At 38.2% G+C, this 17,879-nt stretch overlaps 1 protein-coding gene across 28 annotated transcripts in view; it reads left to right on the top strand.

Moving 5' to 3' along the window:
• The first annotated feature begins 272 nt into the window (after positions 1–272).
• The window catches only part of LOC112542064 (uncharacterized), a 148,695-nt gene continuing 131,088 nt past the window's right edge, over positions 273–17,879 (top strand). For 3 of the 28 annotated variants that reach the window (XR_015793790.1, XR_015793791.1, XR_015793792.1), the window contains exons 1-2: positions 345–762; positions 1,525–1,632. The gene's annotated coding sequence lies outside the window, so the exon portion shown is untranslated. The other 25 variants (XR_015793784.1, XR_015793780.1, XR_015793776.1 and 22 more) reach the window with 20 other exon arrangements.

The raw sequence follows: 17,879 nt of genomic DNA, 5'->3' as shown, positions 1-17,879 counted from the left end.
TTCCACACAGCCCTATACATTATAAATATCACAGATTTCATACAACTTTGGGGGATTTAGTTGTTGGGCTGGATCTATGTTTGGGAAAGCAGTCATGAGGCACCCTGTCAGAGTCCCCATAAGAGACCAGGGAATAAGACTGCAAAGCTGCAGCCTAGCTGGGATGCTGAGTGCTGGATTTTCTCTCTGATGTATACAGATAAAGTTTATGAATAACTCATACTGTGATATGGCATGCAAACTCTGCCACTCTGGATGCAACTTTGTATGGAAGCCAGAACGTAGCCTGGTCAAAATGTGGAAGATGGATCCAGATCATATGATATACACCAGACTTTGTGTGATGCTGTAACCTCTTTCCTCTCTGCACTTAGTTGCTGAATTTGGCTCTGCTGGGCAAATATTTCATAGGACTGTAGGGCTTTTGAATGTCAGTTTTGATATTTGTGTGCTATGCTTTGGCCAGCTTGCATTGTGACTGGAAGGCTGTCAGCAACAAATAAAAATAGCCAGGTTTTCATTTCATTCTGCAGACTCTCACTGCAGACATTTAATTAGCAGAGAAAGGTTTCTTACTGTTACCTGAAAATGAAGCAATTTGCTCAACAAAACAGAGGACAATTATTTGCAGAAAATTCATTCCAGGAACTGCATGGTTATAGGATCATTTCAACATACCAGCAATACTGAGGGACATTTATTAAGTAGCTCAAGGAATGTCAGAAGACACCAGCTTAGATTTTCTGGATGACTCAGCAAAATGTAAGCATTACCTGATATATAGCATCTCAATTTTCATTTTGTCAGATTGTAAAATGAAAAGAGAAACCACATTATTTATGAAGACCTTACCACAAAAACCAGTGGTGAGTGACTGCCTAGGTAAAAACACCATTAACTATCTTAAATGAAATGTCACACTTAGTATATCCTTGACGCTATGCAGCCATTTAAAGCATATTTACAAAAAGAAAGGAAAGAATGTGATTCCTCTCCTCTCCTCTCCTTTTTTTGATGAGGGAAAGTAGAATAGTTGTTGTTTCCTGCACCATCCTTTATATTCAGGCTGGTTCAGATTTTGGATAATCCCTGGTTTATTGCTCTGGCATGATTGCGCCTAACTTTTTCTTCCTATTCCTCCTTTAATGAAATTTAGTTTTCAGCAGTTTGGTTCATGTACAGCATGCCCTTCCTAGCATTGCGTACTGCTGCCACCCCAATGCAGTTAAACACATTTTTATTTGGCATATTAGGTTTTGACAATTCAACTTTGAATTTTAAATGCCTGCAGCTTTTATGTATTCATTTTTTCCTTATACTAGTTATTACTGCACCTTTCAACAGCTCCCTTCCCCTTTGAATTGTTTTGTGATCCATCCAAAGGACTGATTATACATAAATAACTTTTGGTGTTTTGTAAACTACAGTCTTCTATTATATCTGTATCAAACATAAGACTACAGTTCTGACTTGTAAATTAGGAGGATATTGCAGTTTGCCTTTCCAATTCATTCTCATTTGCAGGAATAACAACATGCTGCATGAAACCAGAGATTTTATACTAAGGTGTGAGAGAAGAGGGAAGAAGACCTAAGTTATGGAAAAAACAGTTCTTCGGATCATAGGGAAACTGTAAGCAAGTAACTCAGTCATTTGCAATCTCAGATTGCACAGCCTGTTTTATCATGTTAGGATTCTATCATTTCAGATTTCTAGTACAGTGGTACCTCGGGTCACGAACGCTTCTGTTCACGACCAATTCGGGTCACGAACAGCACCGTTCGCAAAATTTGGCCTCCGTTCGTGAACTCCGCATCAGGTGACGAACAGGATCTGCAGCCATTTTCCCTGCTGTGACACGTGGTCGTGGCTTCCTGTAGGGCGGGACTCTCCCTCCAAACAATAACCGCCTCCCCACTCGCCTTCCTGTCCTCCATGCCTCAAGCAAGGTTAACGTTCTCTCTCTTCATAGTGTACTGTACTGTACTTTGTGTCATATTTTTGTGGCTTTAAAAAAAAAAAACATATGGTTCAGAACGGATTAACCGTATTTACATTGAACCTTATGGGAAAATTTGATTCGGGTTGTGACCAATTCGGGTTGCGACCAGAGTCGCGGAATGAATTAAGTTCATGACCCGAGGTACCACTGTATTTTATTCTACTGCATTCAGAGAACTCACTTTACTTTCAGAATAAATATTATCTTTATTTTTTATGTTTTATTGATTTTATGTAATTTCTTTGATTGTTGTGAGCCACCCAGAGTCATTGAGAGTAGGGCAATGTACAAATTGTTGTTGTTGTTGTTAATGTTTGAAAGATTCAATTTTGGTTTGCTCATGTTTGCCATCCAGAATTGTTCAGGTTGTGGCAATTGACAAATAATTTTAAATAAATACAGGGAGAGTTTCATAACTCTGCTGTGAATTTTGGAAAATTCATACTTCTAGAAAAGGTGATGCAATCCCCTTACATCCCAAACTGGATGTGACATTAAGCACACAACTGTTCATTTTATATTTTGATTTAGTTATATTACAGGTGCAGGGACCTTCAGTATGGCTCACCAAAAACTGTCTACAACTTCTATAGACCCTTGCTGTTCTATAGTTTATAAAATCTGGAGGACATCAGGCAGTTATTTAGAAGAATTAAACTCAGATATACAAGGGCTATTACTTTTCATCTGATTTTAGATTACCACTAAAAGGCATTATTATTTTTATAATTTTTTTTTTTTTTCAGTTTACTGTTGAGGATATGGTGGCTCCCCATACCTTAGCTTTTCCCAAATCTCAGATGGACTTCTCTTATTGTCAGATATGAAATATGGAATCAGCAGATCCACAGTTTCATTATCCAGCTGTCAGGCCCAGCTGTATATGTGGTCCTGCAGACTGGATATAAAAAAAAAAGGGCCTTTGCATGCTTGTAACATGGGTTTCCATTTGGTAGTTGATTAATAACTGGAATACGAACTTCAGCTGAGCTAAATGATGGATTATTTTTGTGATTTCATTAGAGCTAGGTTAAGCTCACAATTTCTGATAAAAATATTATAATAAGCCAGATATATTAGTTCTCTGTGTAACTGCTGAATAAGTGAGTGTGTGTATTAAGGGTGACAGAGATAAATGAGATTACCTAGAGGTTGTTGTGGTTTTTTTTCCTTCCTTTCCTTTTTCTTGACAGCATTTCCCTGCAACATATGTTCAGTGCTCTCGGGGTTATTATGGAGTACATGGACTAATCAGGTTCAGAGATTCAAAAACAATGACTGGAGCACACTATGGGATTTTGATGTTAACAGAGGCATCTCAGTCATTTATTAGCCTGGTCAAAGAATGTATTTCTCATTTTGATCTTAGGAAATTGAAATGTTGTAATCTGCCATTCAGAATTTGCAAAGGAATATGTCTCTTAGCATTATAAAAACAATGAGAATGATTTAGAGTTCATTGGTGTGGCTCTCGTATTGATTAAATCGACCAATGCTAATATTTAATTTGTGGATGTTTTTATTTCAGTCTAGAATATGTTTTCTCATGATAAGTATCAACAGACATCTTTTTGCACTGAAAATGACTTTAAAACCAAAACATTTGTTGCCAAAGACCTTATGTCTTGGTTAAGGTTAAATGAAACTGATTGCAGCTTTCAATTTTCAATACAAATGGGTAAGTGCCGATCAAACTTAGCTCACTGCCACTCACAAATGTCTTCTATTTACTTAAAACAGCTTCCTGATATATAGGATGTTACGAGAGATTTCTCTTGAATTTGCAGAAACTGCCAGAGATTACCTTTAACACCATTTTCTTAGATGTGCCAAAAAGGAATAATTTAACAGATATCTGAGCTTTATAGGCTGCTGCTTCAGAGATCCTGTTGCAAGAGACTCTGAATGGTAATAGCAATGTATGCTTTTGATGGCTTTTTTTTTCTTTTTCTTTTTGGAATGCAGCAGTTCAGGTAGAAACTGAAATGGTGCATAAATTACATTTTAAACAACGTTTGCAGATATTTTATTCCTACTTAAAGGTGTTCTGAGCTCAGTTAAAATATTACACTTTAGCAGGGCATGTTTTCTGAAATGGAGACTGAGTTGTTCAAATATGGACAAAATCTACTTCTGCCTTTCTGTCTGTCAGATGTTTAGAAAAAGAGGACAGAAGGCAAGGGAAAAATATATATTCAATCCAGAAATTATATTTAAAAAACTCTCCATTCATGCATAATGCTAAGCCAGGAAATTTTAAACTATTGGTTTGTTGAACAAGCTATAGTGTCTTGACTGACACATTAATGGATGACTTCACACATCAGGCTGGACCAAAATCATACTGCATTGTGGATTAGCCTAATGATGTATGGACCTGCACCTTCTCTGGTTCAGGATATGGAAAGAACGATTCGAATTAATGATTCAATTTAAATAAATCATTTTTAAAAATAACAAGTATTTAATAATAAATGTATTCAATCACTATTAACATTATTTTAAAATGAATTAACTATTAATTTATCATTATATAATTATATAAGAGGGGAAAAGTAGTATTCTTAGTTCATTCAAACATTCTCAAAGCACTTGGGCAGAAACGTTTATTTTGCTATTTCCACTGAAATTACCATAGCACAACACAACTACAATAAGATATGGATATCTTCTTCACCAAGACATCAGGGCTACTGCCATTACAATATGATTGTCCTTAATATTGCTGATGTTCTCTGTACTTAGGATCTGAGATTAGCCTTAAATTCAATGGGCTTTGTTTATATTATATTAGTAAATTTGATGACTACATAGTATTGTGATATTATTGCATTTCCTACATAATACTGGATTGGCCAAGATCATTCATGAAAGGAGAATGCCAGTCAAGTGATACTAGCAAGACAAGGGGAAAACAAGACCTGTAAAAATAGCAGAAAAAGAAATTCTGGAGTTTTGGCTGGATGATTTTGTGCCCGTGTTCCCTAAATCTCCTGTGTTCATTTAATTTTTGTCTAGGGGAGAAAATATTCAGCAGAATCCTATTTGTGTTGGTTTAAAGGTTTTTGGAAATATCCTAACATTTCCTAGTACATTCTGTAAGCTAGAAGACATTTCAGATGGACAAAGTCTGAAGAACAATCTACAGTATGCAGGAAAACCTGTTACTTATACTTTGGCTCCAGGTCAAGATGAAAAGTTATCCAGAGAATAATTTAGGCTGTTTTGGTGAATTTGATATTAATTTAATGTATGTGTGAAAAGTATACTTGATGAATGCAACCATGAACCTAAACCAAATGTGGATATTGCAAATCGCCAATTGAATGCATTGTTTCAATTCCAGCACCCTCAGCACAGAGGCTATCTAAAGTGATTTTTCATTTCTGACCTTTGCTTTGTGTAGCCAACCATTACATTAAATTTCCTTGCTTCTATATTATTTTGGCGGCTTATTGTGCTTCTGCTATGCTTTGCAGTCCTTTTTTCTAAAATGCTGAAATCAGGGTGGCAGAAAGATACGCAGTACAATTTAGGGAAGAATATAGTGGTGTAGGCTTTCACAGCCTGTATCTGTGGGGCAGTGTTGAGCTTCAGGTTTAATGACCGTTTTGCTGGCAACTATGGCTGGCAATATGAAGTATCTACCCAGAGAAGAGTATCTTCTCTTCTATCTCTGCAAGATTAAATGTTCAGATCTGGCCTTCTTCATTCACTTCTGGGGAAGATAATTTTCCTGAATCCCTGCTTCAGATACATCTGAATAATTGAACTCTTTTCAAAACAGACAAACAACAAAATTACTTGGACAGTGGTGTCCTACTATATTCCTGCATGAACCATGCTTACAGTGCTTCAGAGGCAAGGTGGTCTGCTATGCAGATCACAAGCGACTGTGCAGGGACTGACTGGGCTCCTGTCTTTATAGCCATACATGCAACTTTGTGTGTATCTTCCGCTCTATATTGGCCTGTGATACCAATGTGCAAAAATTCAGGATCTGTTTATGAATATGCATGGCTCAAATAATGTATGCTCTATTACTCACTGCAGTCAATCAGCTCCCAGAATTTTAACTTCAAAGGGCCCACTGGGTAGACATAATGGGAGTTGGAGTCCAACTCACCTGTTAGACAACAGGTTCTTTAGTAAATTAGATATATGCAATTCATATCAATGATGTTCATCTTCTGTATGAAATAACTGATTCTCTAGTACTATATTTTCTTGCAGGCCATCATTTATGAGAGGGGACATGGCTTGCAACCATTCTGCAACCATAGCTAAGAAGGTATGGTAATAAAAAGACCAGAACACTCCTCTCCAGCAGCCAACAGCCAGGTAAGCAGGGATTAACACCAGACAAACAATCAAGCAGAAAAAAATACCCTAATCCAGGAACTACCAAGGAGAAAACCACACCCCTACCAACACTGGCAGGGCAAGCTACTGAATATAAACAGGGAGCAAACCCCACATTCACTAGCGCTAGTGATGTTACCTAGTAAGGTAATGAAATGTCTGCAAGCAAACAACCAAGGTCAGAGAACACCAAGGGCTCCACAAAGAAATACAACACCATAATTGTATACATCTGCAGTGATAAAACCAATGTAAATAACCTTTTTCTTGTTTTGCCACTGCAAATGGAGCAAAGGAACTTCAAGGTAAATTAGGGAACAGGGCTTGGTTTGTACACTGTAAGCATGGTTCATGCAGGAATATAGTAGGACACCACTGTCCGAGTAATTTTGTTGTTTGTCTGTTTTGAAAAGAGTTCAATTATTCAGATGTATCTGAAGCAGGGATTCAGGAAAATTATCTTCCCCAGAAGTGAATGAAGAAGGCCAGGCCTGAACATTTAATCTTGCAGAGATAGAAGAGGCAACCTCTTCTCTGAGTAGATACTTCATATTGATCAATTAATTCCTTTTTTCCTAGTGTGCCAGCTTGTTTGACACAATATTGAGGTGGGATTCAATTAGAGGGCCTTCTTAATGGCACTTCTTATTTGATCAACTATCTGGTAATCTTTCTGAAAACTATTAGGACCTCTAACTTTTTCTTGTTCGAAAGTTCCTACGTAGATGTCAAGGGTCAGTTTTGTTTTTGTTTTCCTGAAACACACACACACACACACACCTATTTCAGATGATTAGAGATGAGCTTCATATTACATTGAAGTCACATCATAACACCCTAATGTACTCTTCTCTATCTATAGCAAGAGACAATTGGTAGCATAGAAGCAGTGGGAGGAATATTTCCGTTTCCTTTCTTTCTACATCTTCTCTTCTACTCTTTTGTCCAGTTCCTTTTTTACCCTGGAGAAACAGACTTTTGCCTGTGATAAATTTGAGATTTGTCAAATGGACATATTGACTATGGTGATTCTGACATAGTTTCCTCAATTTTCCACATATCCACAGTGTTTGGGTAAACCAGGTTATACTACTGCTAGCAATTTCCATGCACATTCTGGAAATTTTCACAGTGCAGAGGAGGAGGAGGAGGAGTGAGGCCAGCCAGATGGACCAAAATTGGACATCTCTGTTCAATCCATATTTGTTCCTAAGAGTTTGATTAGATGTCTTCTACTAATAATATCTGTCTGTGCCGAGGGAATAATTGTACCAATCTGTGGATTCTGTAAACAATATGGTTATAGTTTCAGTCTTGCAACATGATAGGTGACTGATTTTCTTGTTTTTCTCACTATATTGAATCCTTCCATTATTATGGCTGATATTGTTTCATATTTTCTGCAGAATTCCAGTAGTACTAAGGAAGCTAAAGCTAGGCAAGCCATAAGTTCTTAATGAGCTGCTTCTTTTTCAGAAAGAAGAAGGTGAAATGACATTTGTTAGCAAAATTGCCCCTAGTAGTTATTATTAATTAATACATTGCATTAGTCACAGCGCTAAATCATCACCAATGGGTGCATATACTTTTTTTGTAACATAGATCTTTTTTGTGGCTTTTGCTAAAAGAATACGTCATCTTAAAGACCTATCAAAATATTGATTTGAAACCCTTAGTCTACCTGGGTATACTGCAATTATGTTGTCCAAGGAAAAGAAATGTTATTATTGTTGGGTAATTATTCATAGAAGAGTGAAGAGGTTAGAACTGCAGATCAATTACCTATTGGTTATGACTGGACTCACAGAGAAAGAAGTTGTGTTTGATCAATGATGCCGTCTTCCTTCAAAAGCATCCTCCAGCAACTTCTGATGCCATGCACATCTGATTACAGTTATGAATGTACTTCTGAGACTAATCATACATCCAAAGCTGTGTTTATCTATATACTACTAAAACTCTTGTGTCTGTAACTTTCAACTGGGTGAAATGGTGCATCACAGGGCAACAATTTTGAACCCAGGTACCTCAAATGGGCTAACTTACAGAATGTGTCCAAATCCAGGATCCATGACTCACATGGGATTGAAATTTGGGAATTTTGTGGCTGCTTCAGCACTGCTGTGCTGCTGTGCTGCCATGGTCAGCCCAGGTCACGTAATCATCATGGGCATATCCCCAGCCTCTTTCCCACCTCCGTCTCCTGCACCCAAATGGCTGGCAGCATTTGGCTGCTTTGGAAATGAGGCAGAAATTTGAAATCTCTTAATGATGTTAGGCATTGACGGAAGGAGAAGGGAGCAGCTTGGATGCCTGCTGGCAAAGTAGGGCTGGCTGGGCAGCACTGGTGGTTGACAGGTGAGTCTCTTCCTTCCTTGAGGGAGGGGGCCCTCAGGGACACACCGGAACGGGGAGCAGGGGTGCAGTTTTCCTCACAGTCTGCAGCTCCCTTTGTTCCAATTCCTCCAGCAAAATGGCAGGCAGTTCCACAGGTCAACTGAAAAGGAGGAGGAGGAGGCTTCACTGGGGCTCTTCTGAGGGTGTGAAAGGAGGAATATTATATGTGGGAAGGAAGGAAGGAAGGAAGGAAGGAAGGAAGGAAGGAAGGAAGGAAGGAAGGAAGGAAGGAAGGAAGGAAGGAAAATTCTGACCTCTTTGCCACCTCTCTCTGGCCCCTGCACCCAACTGGCTGGTGGCAAGGCCTGACTGGCGAGCAGCGATTAGCTGTTTTAGAATCTTAAATCTTTTTACAGAGGTGGGCATTGAGGAAAGGATAAGGAAGCAACTTAGATGTCTGCTGGCAAGATAGGGCTGGCTGGGGGGAGCTGGTGCTCAATGGGTGAGCCCTCTTCCTCCCTCAAGGGATGGGGCCCTTGGGGACATGGCAAAATGAGAAGCGGGAAGTGCAGTTTTCCTCATGGTCTGTGGCTCCCTTTGTTCCACCTCCCCACAGCAAAGTGGCAGGTAGTTTTGTGGGTCAGCGAAGGAAGAGGTAGAGGCTTCACTACAGCTCTCCTGAGGTGAAGGGAGGGCAAATGTTGCAAGCCTATATTATACGTGGAAAGGAAGGGAGGGAGGGATGAAGAGAGGGAAGGAAGGAAAGTAGGAGAAAGGAAGGAAAAGAGAGGGAAGGAAGGAAGGAAGAGAGGGAGGGAGGAAGGAAAAGGGAGGGAGGGAGGGAGGGAGGAAGATTTCTGAAGCTCCCTACTAGCTTCCTACAAACAAAGTCAATGGGGAAGCTGGCAGCAAGTTGTAAGTCACTGACACTCCCACTGCTTTTTTGCCCTTAGTCATTTCGTTTTTCTATTTAGGTAAGGAAAGATCTCTGATACGATGGCCCAACGGGTCACGGGTTGTCTAGTCTTTCTCTTTAAATAATATCCATTACCAGGTTCTGCTCATGCCATATGGCAAATATGTAGGATGAATTTACATTGCAATATTTAGCTGAATAATATTTACAGTACCTTTAAAATCTTTTACTGACCTTCCAGTAATGTTAACTGTAGTTATTTTAATACCATTTAGAGGAAAAAACTTGTGGATTCCTTTGAATATTTTCTCAAAAGTAGATCCTGCTGGGTTAAATGGAGCTGATTCTCAAGAAAATAGGAGGAAAGTCTCCGTTTTATATATTCCAACTGATGCTATTTTGTATTATTGTTAATCATATTCAGATGCTTTTGATCCAACTATGCTGAAGACTTCAAAATGCAGCCAGACTGCAAACTTGTTCAGAAACAAAGAACAAGACATCCTATATGAAGGAAACTAGCACAAATGTTAAGAAGATGATCTAAAATGGACACGGCTTTGCATGCACTGTTAACTCTCATCTTCTTGCTAATTTATGGACCCTGATACTAATTTGAGTGCAAGCGTAGTACCTGTAATCTCTTCTAAGCATATATAGCAACCTGTTCTGGATTCAAATGGGTTTCCGTTCTAGCTCTGAGTTCCAATCCTGTATGGCGTGAGAATCTATTTTTATCTACTTAGTGTCCAAGAACAATGGCATGCCAAAGCCATGACAAGGATTGGCCTATTTAACAGTGCCACAGCCCATATTAGAACACAAATGTTTCTCTAAATCAGAAGAGAGTAGAGGAAAGCAACAAACACACATTGTCTTTTGTATAAACAAAACAAAACAAAATTCAGATTGACCAATCTATGACTGCACCTCTTTTTTGCCAATTACTGTTGGTTTTTTTTTTTAAATGCCTATCTACAATTATAACACGCACGTCCTTCCAAGGTTTTTTGAAGGCACACGTATATTTTTTCCTCAGAATAAACATTATTGCTTCAAGTGAGAATTTTCTTTCAAGAAGAAAGAAAAACACCCTAAAAAGACACAATATCAATAAATGAAATGTGAAATTCATGGAAACCTGCCTGGTGGATCTTTTATAACACTGCTCACATTTTTTTAATTGAAACCATATTGAGGATATTAATGTATTCTAAAAATTCATATAATAAATACATAAAAATAGGTTGGAATAGTTTCTTTCTTCTCCACTTCCTTCCTCTAGGGATGTCATAATGTCATCACGTGTGTTTGTGTGTGTGTGTATGTGTGTGTGTGTGTGTTTTCTTATGCCCAGGTTCTGGTTAAGTTGTTTGACAAAATGTAGCAGTGTGGTGAAAAATTGGAAGAGGGCAACATGGTGAAGTAATCATGCAACTGCTTCATTACATTAACAGAATGAAACTGTCACTCGACTCACAGCTTGTCGCTTAGTCTTAGTTGTAAGAATCAGCCCTCAGGAAAGTAAACTGAATATGCAGCAACCTGAAACGGCAACTATCTTAAATTCTTTTTTGGTTTAAATGTTGTACTAGGCAAGAATAAATAGCATGAAGTTTCACAGTAGATTTACATTTTTTATTTGCCTAGATGAAAGCTCAGTCATTCAGATGTTCTCATCTAAAGAACAGACAATTTGGCAGGCAAAATGCTTTGTTTCATTTGACAGACATTTTTCGAAATGTTTTGTTAACCAACTTTCAATGATTTGTTCTGAGCAAAAATGAGGACACGCCTCATTTTTTTCAAGAAAGAATGACTTCTTCTTGGTCTTTGCCATGGTAGAAAATATATTGCTGCAGATTTTATGACTGAAGCACACAGTGATATTTTTTCTGTAATGACATTTGGGGAAAAAAAAAAAAAAGGAAAAGGAACGGACCATAGGTAAGCATTTTTATTGTTACTTGGTGTTCTTTCAAAAATAGTGCCAAATAGCTGCAGTAATAAATTATTACAACGGGCAGGGAATTGATCCTAACAACTTTTTCCCTGTATAAGGACATTTCTGTAGTCATGGCTGAAAAGTTGCTGGCTGCCAGAGCTGAGCTTTTAGGTACTGTATGTGAGAAAGACTTAAACATACTGGAAGTGTTTACTTATTTCCTATAGAACATAAGTATTTAATATATCCTGATTTAATATATTCTGATCTTCAGAACCTCACCAGAATAACGGTTCAGGTGGCAGAATAGAATTGGAGACACCAAAATGGCTAACACGTACAAGGAAAAGAAATCTGACTATGAATTATTTACTATTTATTTAAACGGGGATGAGGCTAAAACAAAATGGCTTCTAAAATATCTTTCACTTCCTATTTTTTTCCTGAGGTTTGTGATTTCTTCTGGGGGAGTAGGAATGAAAGGATCTGCACAGAATCCATGCAATCTTCAACTCTCAGATTATAGCATTTTGAAATGAACTTCTTTGCAGCTCTAATTAACTGTTGCTTCTAAGCCTGTTTAAAATGCTATCTTAGTAGCAATTATATTGTCATTGCATATCAAGAGCTGGTTCTGGGAAAATATCCCAGAAAACATTCAATACTTTAGCTCTGAATTAAATTTGTTCAGTTTGGTTACATCATCACATCTGATTAGTTACATGATATTATTGTAACCAGTGTGAGGCCCCTTAAATAATGAGGCCAAAGAAGCTGCCAATTAAGGCAACAAACATGCTAAAAAGTAGTTATTTTGTGATTGATCTTCTGCCATTGGCTCCCACCACTCCTGATGCTATCATTGCATATCTTTACAATTATTTATATAGGCAGAAGAATCTCAGCTTTTAAATTTAATACTGATCTTGAAATTAGACAGCACTGTTATTTCAGTGCAAGGTACACATAGCACATTTTAAAGAATGTCAAAATGTATCTATCATCTCTCTCTCTTTATCTAGGAAATGCTTCTATTAAAACCTTTCAAACCTTATTTAATGGAGTATATCAGTCATGGCTCCCTGAAAATGTTTTTGCCGACTGTCATGAGCTCATCTTTCTTAATGTAGAGGAGTTATTAAAGATCTCTCGGGCAGTGGTCTGGAGCTGAGGTGCATTTTGTGTTCTTGTTCAGCCTCTTCAGCATTTTCTTACTAATGTTCCCATTTTGCCTTTTCCGTTCTCTTTCCTCAATGCTCCTTTCAAATCCCATGTTATTTCAGTGAGGCTCCACAAAAATGGATTTGGCTGCTTTTGAACTCACCAGATACTTTGTCCATATCACCATGCAAAAGCCTTGATGGAGACACAGAGATCTCTCTTATTTACCCTTGCAAATAAAATAACCTTTAACTATATACATTTTTGTAACTCTTTCCAAAAAGTTGGAGTCCAGAAGAGTCCATAATGTTTTTTATCATGTCCTGAGTGTAGATACAGAGTTTTCACTTGGGCTAAGTTCTGGATAAAAGCTTGCTTTTTCATATTGTATTGACAACAATATGAAAGTGAGTTAAATTTAGTAGCATGGTGCTAACATGTCTCACAAGTGAACGTTCCCAGATTTAATTCCAGGCATCTCGAGGTAGGGCTGAGGAAGACTCAGGTTCCTTCAGATTCCTACCTGAAACCCCTGAAAATATATTGAGCTAGATAGGCCAATGGCTTAAGTTAGGTCCAGTATAAATCTTGAGTATAAGGTTCAGGATTAGGTAGTGAATAATGCATTTTTATTATTTCATTTATTGGATATCTATTCTGTGTATCTGGCAATGAATGGTGCCTAAAGCAGGAAATTTTAAAAAAGTAAAAATGTATTTAAAACACAATCAAAACACATATAAAGGCTTACTTAAATAAATACATGTTTGAATAACAGCATGAGGGTTATAGAGAAAGAGAGAGGTTTATTTCCTAGCTTGAGAATGATCTAGCTTGAAATGAACTATGCACCAGCAAGAGGTCCAGGCTTACCATCCCATCAGATGTGCCATTTTTGATGGTGGAATTAAAGAAGAGCCTGTTCCATAGATGTTAAAGCCAGTAAACATGTAAGGGAGCATATGTCTGTTAGATAGCTTGGTACCAAATCTTATATGGCTTCATAGTTCATCAGTAACCTGTCATGAGAGAAGGTTTCTTTTATGAAGAAGTTACATATAGTATAACCATCTCCATCAATAGTCTGATAACAATTCTGGCCTGGGCTGACTTGTGAGATGAAACTAAGAAATGGTTCATGGTAGACAAATATGTAGGAGACGCGGTGGCGCAGTGGCTTAATGACTCTGAAAGTTGCCGGCCAGAAATGGTTGACATTTCAGCGGTTCAAGCCCAGCCTTCGCATAGCAGAGTGAGCTCCTGCTTCCTCCCCCAGTTCCTGTCAACCCAGTTGACAGTTCGAAAACTTACGTGAGTAGATAAATGGGTACTCTCACTCCGGTGGGAGGAAAAATGCTGGTGGCGCCTTGCAAAAGGAGTCAGGAGCAGTTGCCGGTAGCGCGGAAGCTGCGCTTGCCCGAAAAAGGCGCGAAGCAACGGAAACCCCACCTCCTGTGCTTGCCAGCTGGGCTCTGCTCTAGGAAGGAGGCTCTGGCAAACCACTTCCGAAACACCTTGCCTTGAAAACTGCAAAGGACTCGTCCAAAAGCAGTCACTGCAGAGTCGGTAACGACTGAGTGCAGATAAAAAAAAAGACAAATATGTAATCTCCTGGAATGGATGAGAATACCTGAGAATGTCAAAACCTGTCATCCAGAATTGGAGCTTAATCCACCCAAACTCCAAACCTGGGCTACAGGTTGAACTCCCATTTCTTGATAACCTGAATATATAAATGAATGGATGAGTAAATAGATATACAGACCATATATATATATATATATATATATATATATATATACACACACATACATACATATACACACACACACACACTGTATATTTGTGTGTATATATGCATGTGTGTATACACCCACAAACACAGAGTATATACGTGTGTGTGTGTGTGTGTGTGTGTGTGTATATATATATATATATATAGAGAGAGAGAGAGAGAGAGAGAGAGAGAGACCATATCTGTGGGCACCAATTTCAGAAGGCACATTTTAATAGTATCAATCAAAGGCCACTGACAATTCCAACTGAATCAACAGGGATGATTTTCTTCTCTAGTTTCCAGAATATGTTATCAAGGTGATTGATATACTGCCTGTTCCACTATTAAGCTTGAAGCAGGACAGAAGTGGACCAAGGTAACCTATATCAACCAAAGCATCCTAGAACTGACCTGAGATACCAGCACATACTCTAAGACCTTGTCCAATCTTGGAATTTTGGAAACTATATGCAAATTATCTAGTCTGATAGTATTCCAGGAGATCTGAGTCATGAAAAAAATCACACCTTGTTCAAATATGGTTCACCATTATTACCACACTTGGTCAGTACCTCTCTGATTTTTGCCAAGTAAAACAGATGTCTGTAGCAGACAGCAGGTGGTCCTTCTTATGAAAGATACAGAGGCATTTGCCCTGCTGAGCTGGCAACTGGATCTATAGATGCTAGCGCTGAAGTGCTTTGATCTTAGGAGGTGGAGGAGAATGTTGTTTCTATCAAACCTGCATCATACTGTCTTGCAAGACATGTATAGGATTTCAGAAGCAGGTTACACTTACTTTGAATGAAGGGGTAAAACAGTGGTGTCTATATTTTATTAGGAGAAAACAGCTTTCCCAGAATACTACATTGATTTCTACCTTCCTGATCATGGACAGCAGACATGATTTAGTGCCATTATTTAACCCAAAGCTCCTCTTTTGCTCTCTGTGCCTTCCGCACAGCACTCATTTGACTGCTTTTCGAACTCTCTCGCATCTCTGCATGTAATTTTGATAATGGCAAATGTAACTGCTAAGTGCAAAACTATCTTTGAGGCACTTGTGCCTTTGTTACCCATTGTGGTAGAAAAGCTGCTTTTATTATATTCCATAAACTCTGCTTTACAGAATTTAATATGGTTTCCTGGTGATATTTTATGAGAAGGTATTTGTACTGTTGATATTAATAATATAGCCATTTAAAAAAGGTGTAGAATTCAGCTTTTCTTGTAAGTAAAGGGTGTATTATCTCTTGAAAGTGAAAGAGCAGAAATAGGGAACGTTTAAAGGTGTGTACATGTCAGTTGATAGATATGATAGCATCCCATTAATATTATTCCACCTTTTCTCTAAGTTAACATTGGAATCGCCCTTCATTTTCCCCCAGCAGTAGCAACACTATGAAGTAGGTTGGACTGAGAGAGGCTGACTGCACCCAGTGCACCTCCATGGTTAAGGGTAGAATTGAACTTGGGTCTCTCAAGTCCTAATCCAATGCATGAACCACTACACTATACTGCCTCATCCTCTCTCTCTCTGTCTCTCATTTGAGTTTATTTGGCAAATGGCAAGACATTCTATTTCCATTGTTTGCTTTATGTGCTTGGATTAACATTGTGCCAAAATTGGTTCTCCAATTTCCTAACAGTACAATTTCCTTGTGAAAGAGGTATGTTTCCCTTCTTCATTCTCAGCATGCCAGAGAATTTCTTTAGAAATTCTTTCTGTGGATAGTTTTGCAACTTAGTTTATTATTGCAAAATTATGGAGGCAACTGGTGTTGGTGTTGCTGGTTTTTTTTTTTAAAAGCACTTTTCTCCATCACACAGCAATATGATATCATGAATTCCTCAACATGCCTTAACTTGGAATTGTATTATGAGTTATGAATTCAGGAGGTTGTAGAGATATGGATGGATTTTTGTGTATGTGTGTCTTCGAGCCAGTGTTGACTCCTGGCGACTGCCTGAACTAGTCCCTGCAGTTTTCTTGGCAAGATTTTTCAGAAGTTTTTTGCCATTGCCTCCTTCCTGGGGCTGAGAGAAAGTGACTGGCCCAAGGTCACCCAGCTGGCTTTGTGTGTAAGGTGGGACTAGAACTCACAGTCTCCTGGCTTCTAGTCTGGTGCCTTAACCACTACACCAAACTGGCTCCCTAGATATGGATGGATAATTGTATGGCTAATAACAGGACACTTCTACAATTCATAAGTAAGGGGAATGTATGAATCAAGCACACACAACCTATTAGGCTCTGTGTGTGTGTGTTTCCTCCTTCGAATAAAGTTTGAAAGTCATGTCTTTTTCATCAGATTGAATGAGAATACATACAGTTTTAAAGGAGAGGCATCAATAATTCTAAAGTGTGGTGCTCCTTTGTACAGGTGATATGATTGTTTTATTGCTGTTTATTGGTTTTGTTCTGAGCTGCCTAGGATTATTGCGCATAAGATAGGTGGCCATATAACTTTTATTAAATAAATAAATAAAAATTAAAAAAGGAATACAAATTGTTAAGGAGGGGAAGGAAAAGGAAAAATTTCAAACCATTGATAGTATCTTTAATTAAGATGGCCCATACAGGAAAGCATCTTGTCTGGGCATCTGCCTTCCTTCAGGTCACAAAGGTATTAAATAGGATATGATGATTTTATGATCATAACTGCTTACTTTTTTTTTTACATATATATTTTTAAAACACATTGGAGGAAAAGGCAGATGGGAATACTGTTTTCCTGATTCAGAAAATAAAATGGACGGGACTTTCAGTGATTTGCACATTCCTGTAAAACATCAGATTGCAGGAGGTTCTTTTAGGTTTTCAGACAGAAACTATTCCTGTTCTGCCTGGAAATGGCAGGGATGGAAAATGTGCCTTAATAGTGACTGAACCTTGCTATGTAGCTTTTGTCTGCATTTAAAGCCTGATAACGTTACCTTATCCATTGATAATTTATACATCTCTTGTTGTCAAATGTTACATTTACTTGCATCATCAATAGTTCTGCTTTTGCTTTGTGGAGGTATTATACAATAGAAAACAACATGATTTAAATGTCAGACATTTTATGAATGTGAAGACAAGGATTCCCAAGTCCAGCTCTTCTCATACATATGATTCTAGTTTCACAGGGACTAACAACAGTACTGTATAGCTCTGGTTAGGAAGGGCTGTTATTGGAGGGGTGAGGATAATACCAATACACTGAAAGGAAAGATGCAATCTCTAGCAGTCAGAGCTTATTCGTTCATTTAAAAGCTGGAAACAACTATTCTTTCTTGAATTTCAAAATAATAGCAACAATTTAGAGACTGAAATGCTTTTGACTTTTTTTGGAGATTGCTCCAAAATTTCTCAGATTGCTGAGAATGGAGTGCT

The sequence above is a fragment of the Python bivittatus genome, unplaced genomic scaffold (genome assembly GCF_059951505.1).
Source record: "Python bivittatus isolate LINGU-HERP-01145 unplaced genomic scaffold, Pbiv_v1 ctg000850_np1212, whole genome shotgun sequence".
Lineage (NCBI taxonomy): Eukaryota > Metazoa > Chordata > Lepidosauria > Squamata > Pythonidae > Python > Python bivittatus.
This window is presented reverse-complemented; position numbering and strand designations above follow the sequence as displayed.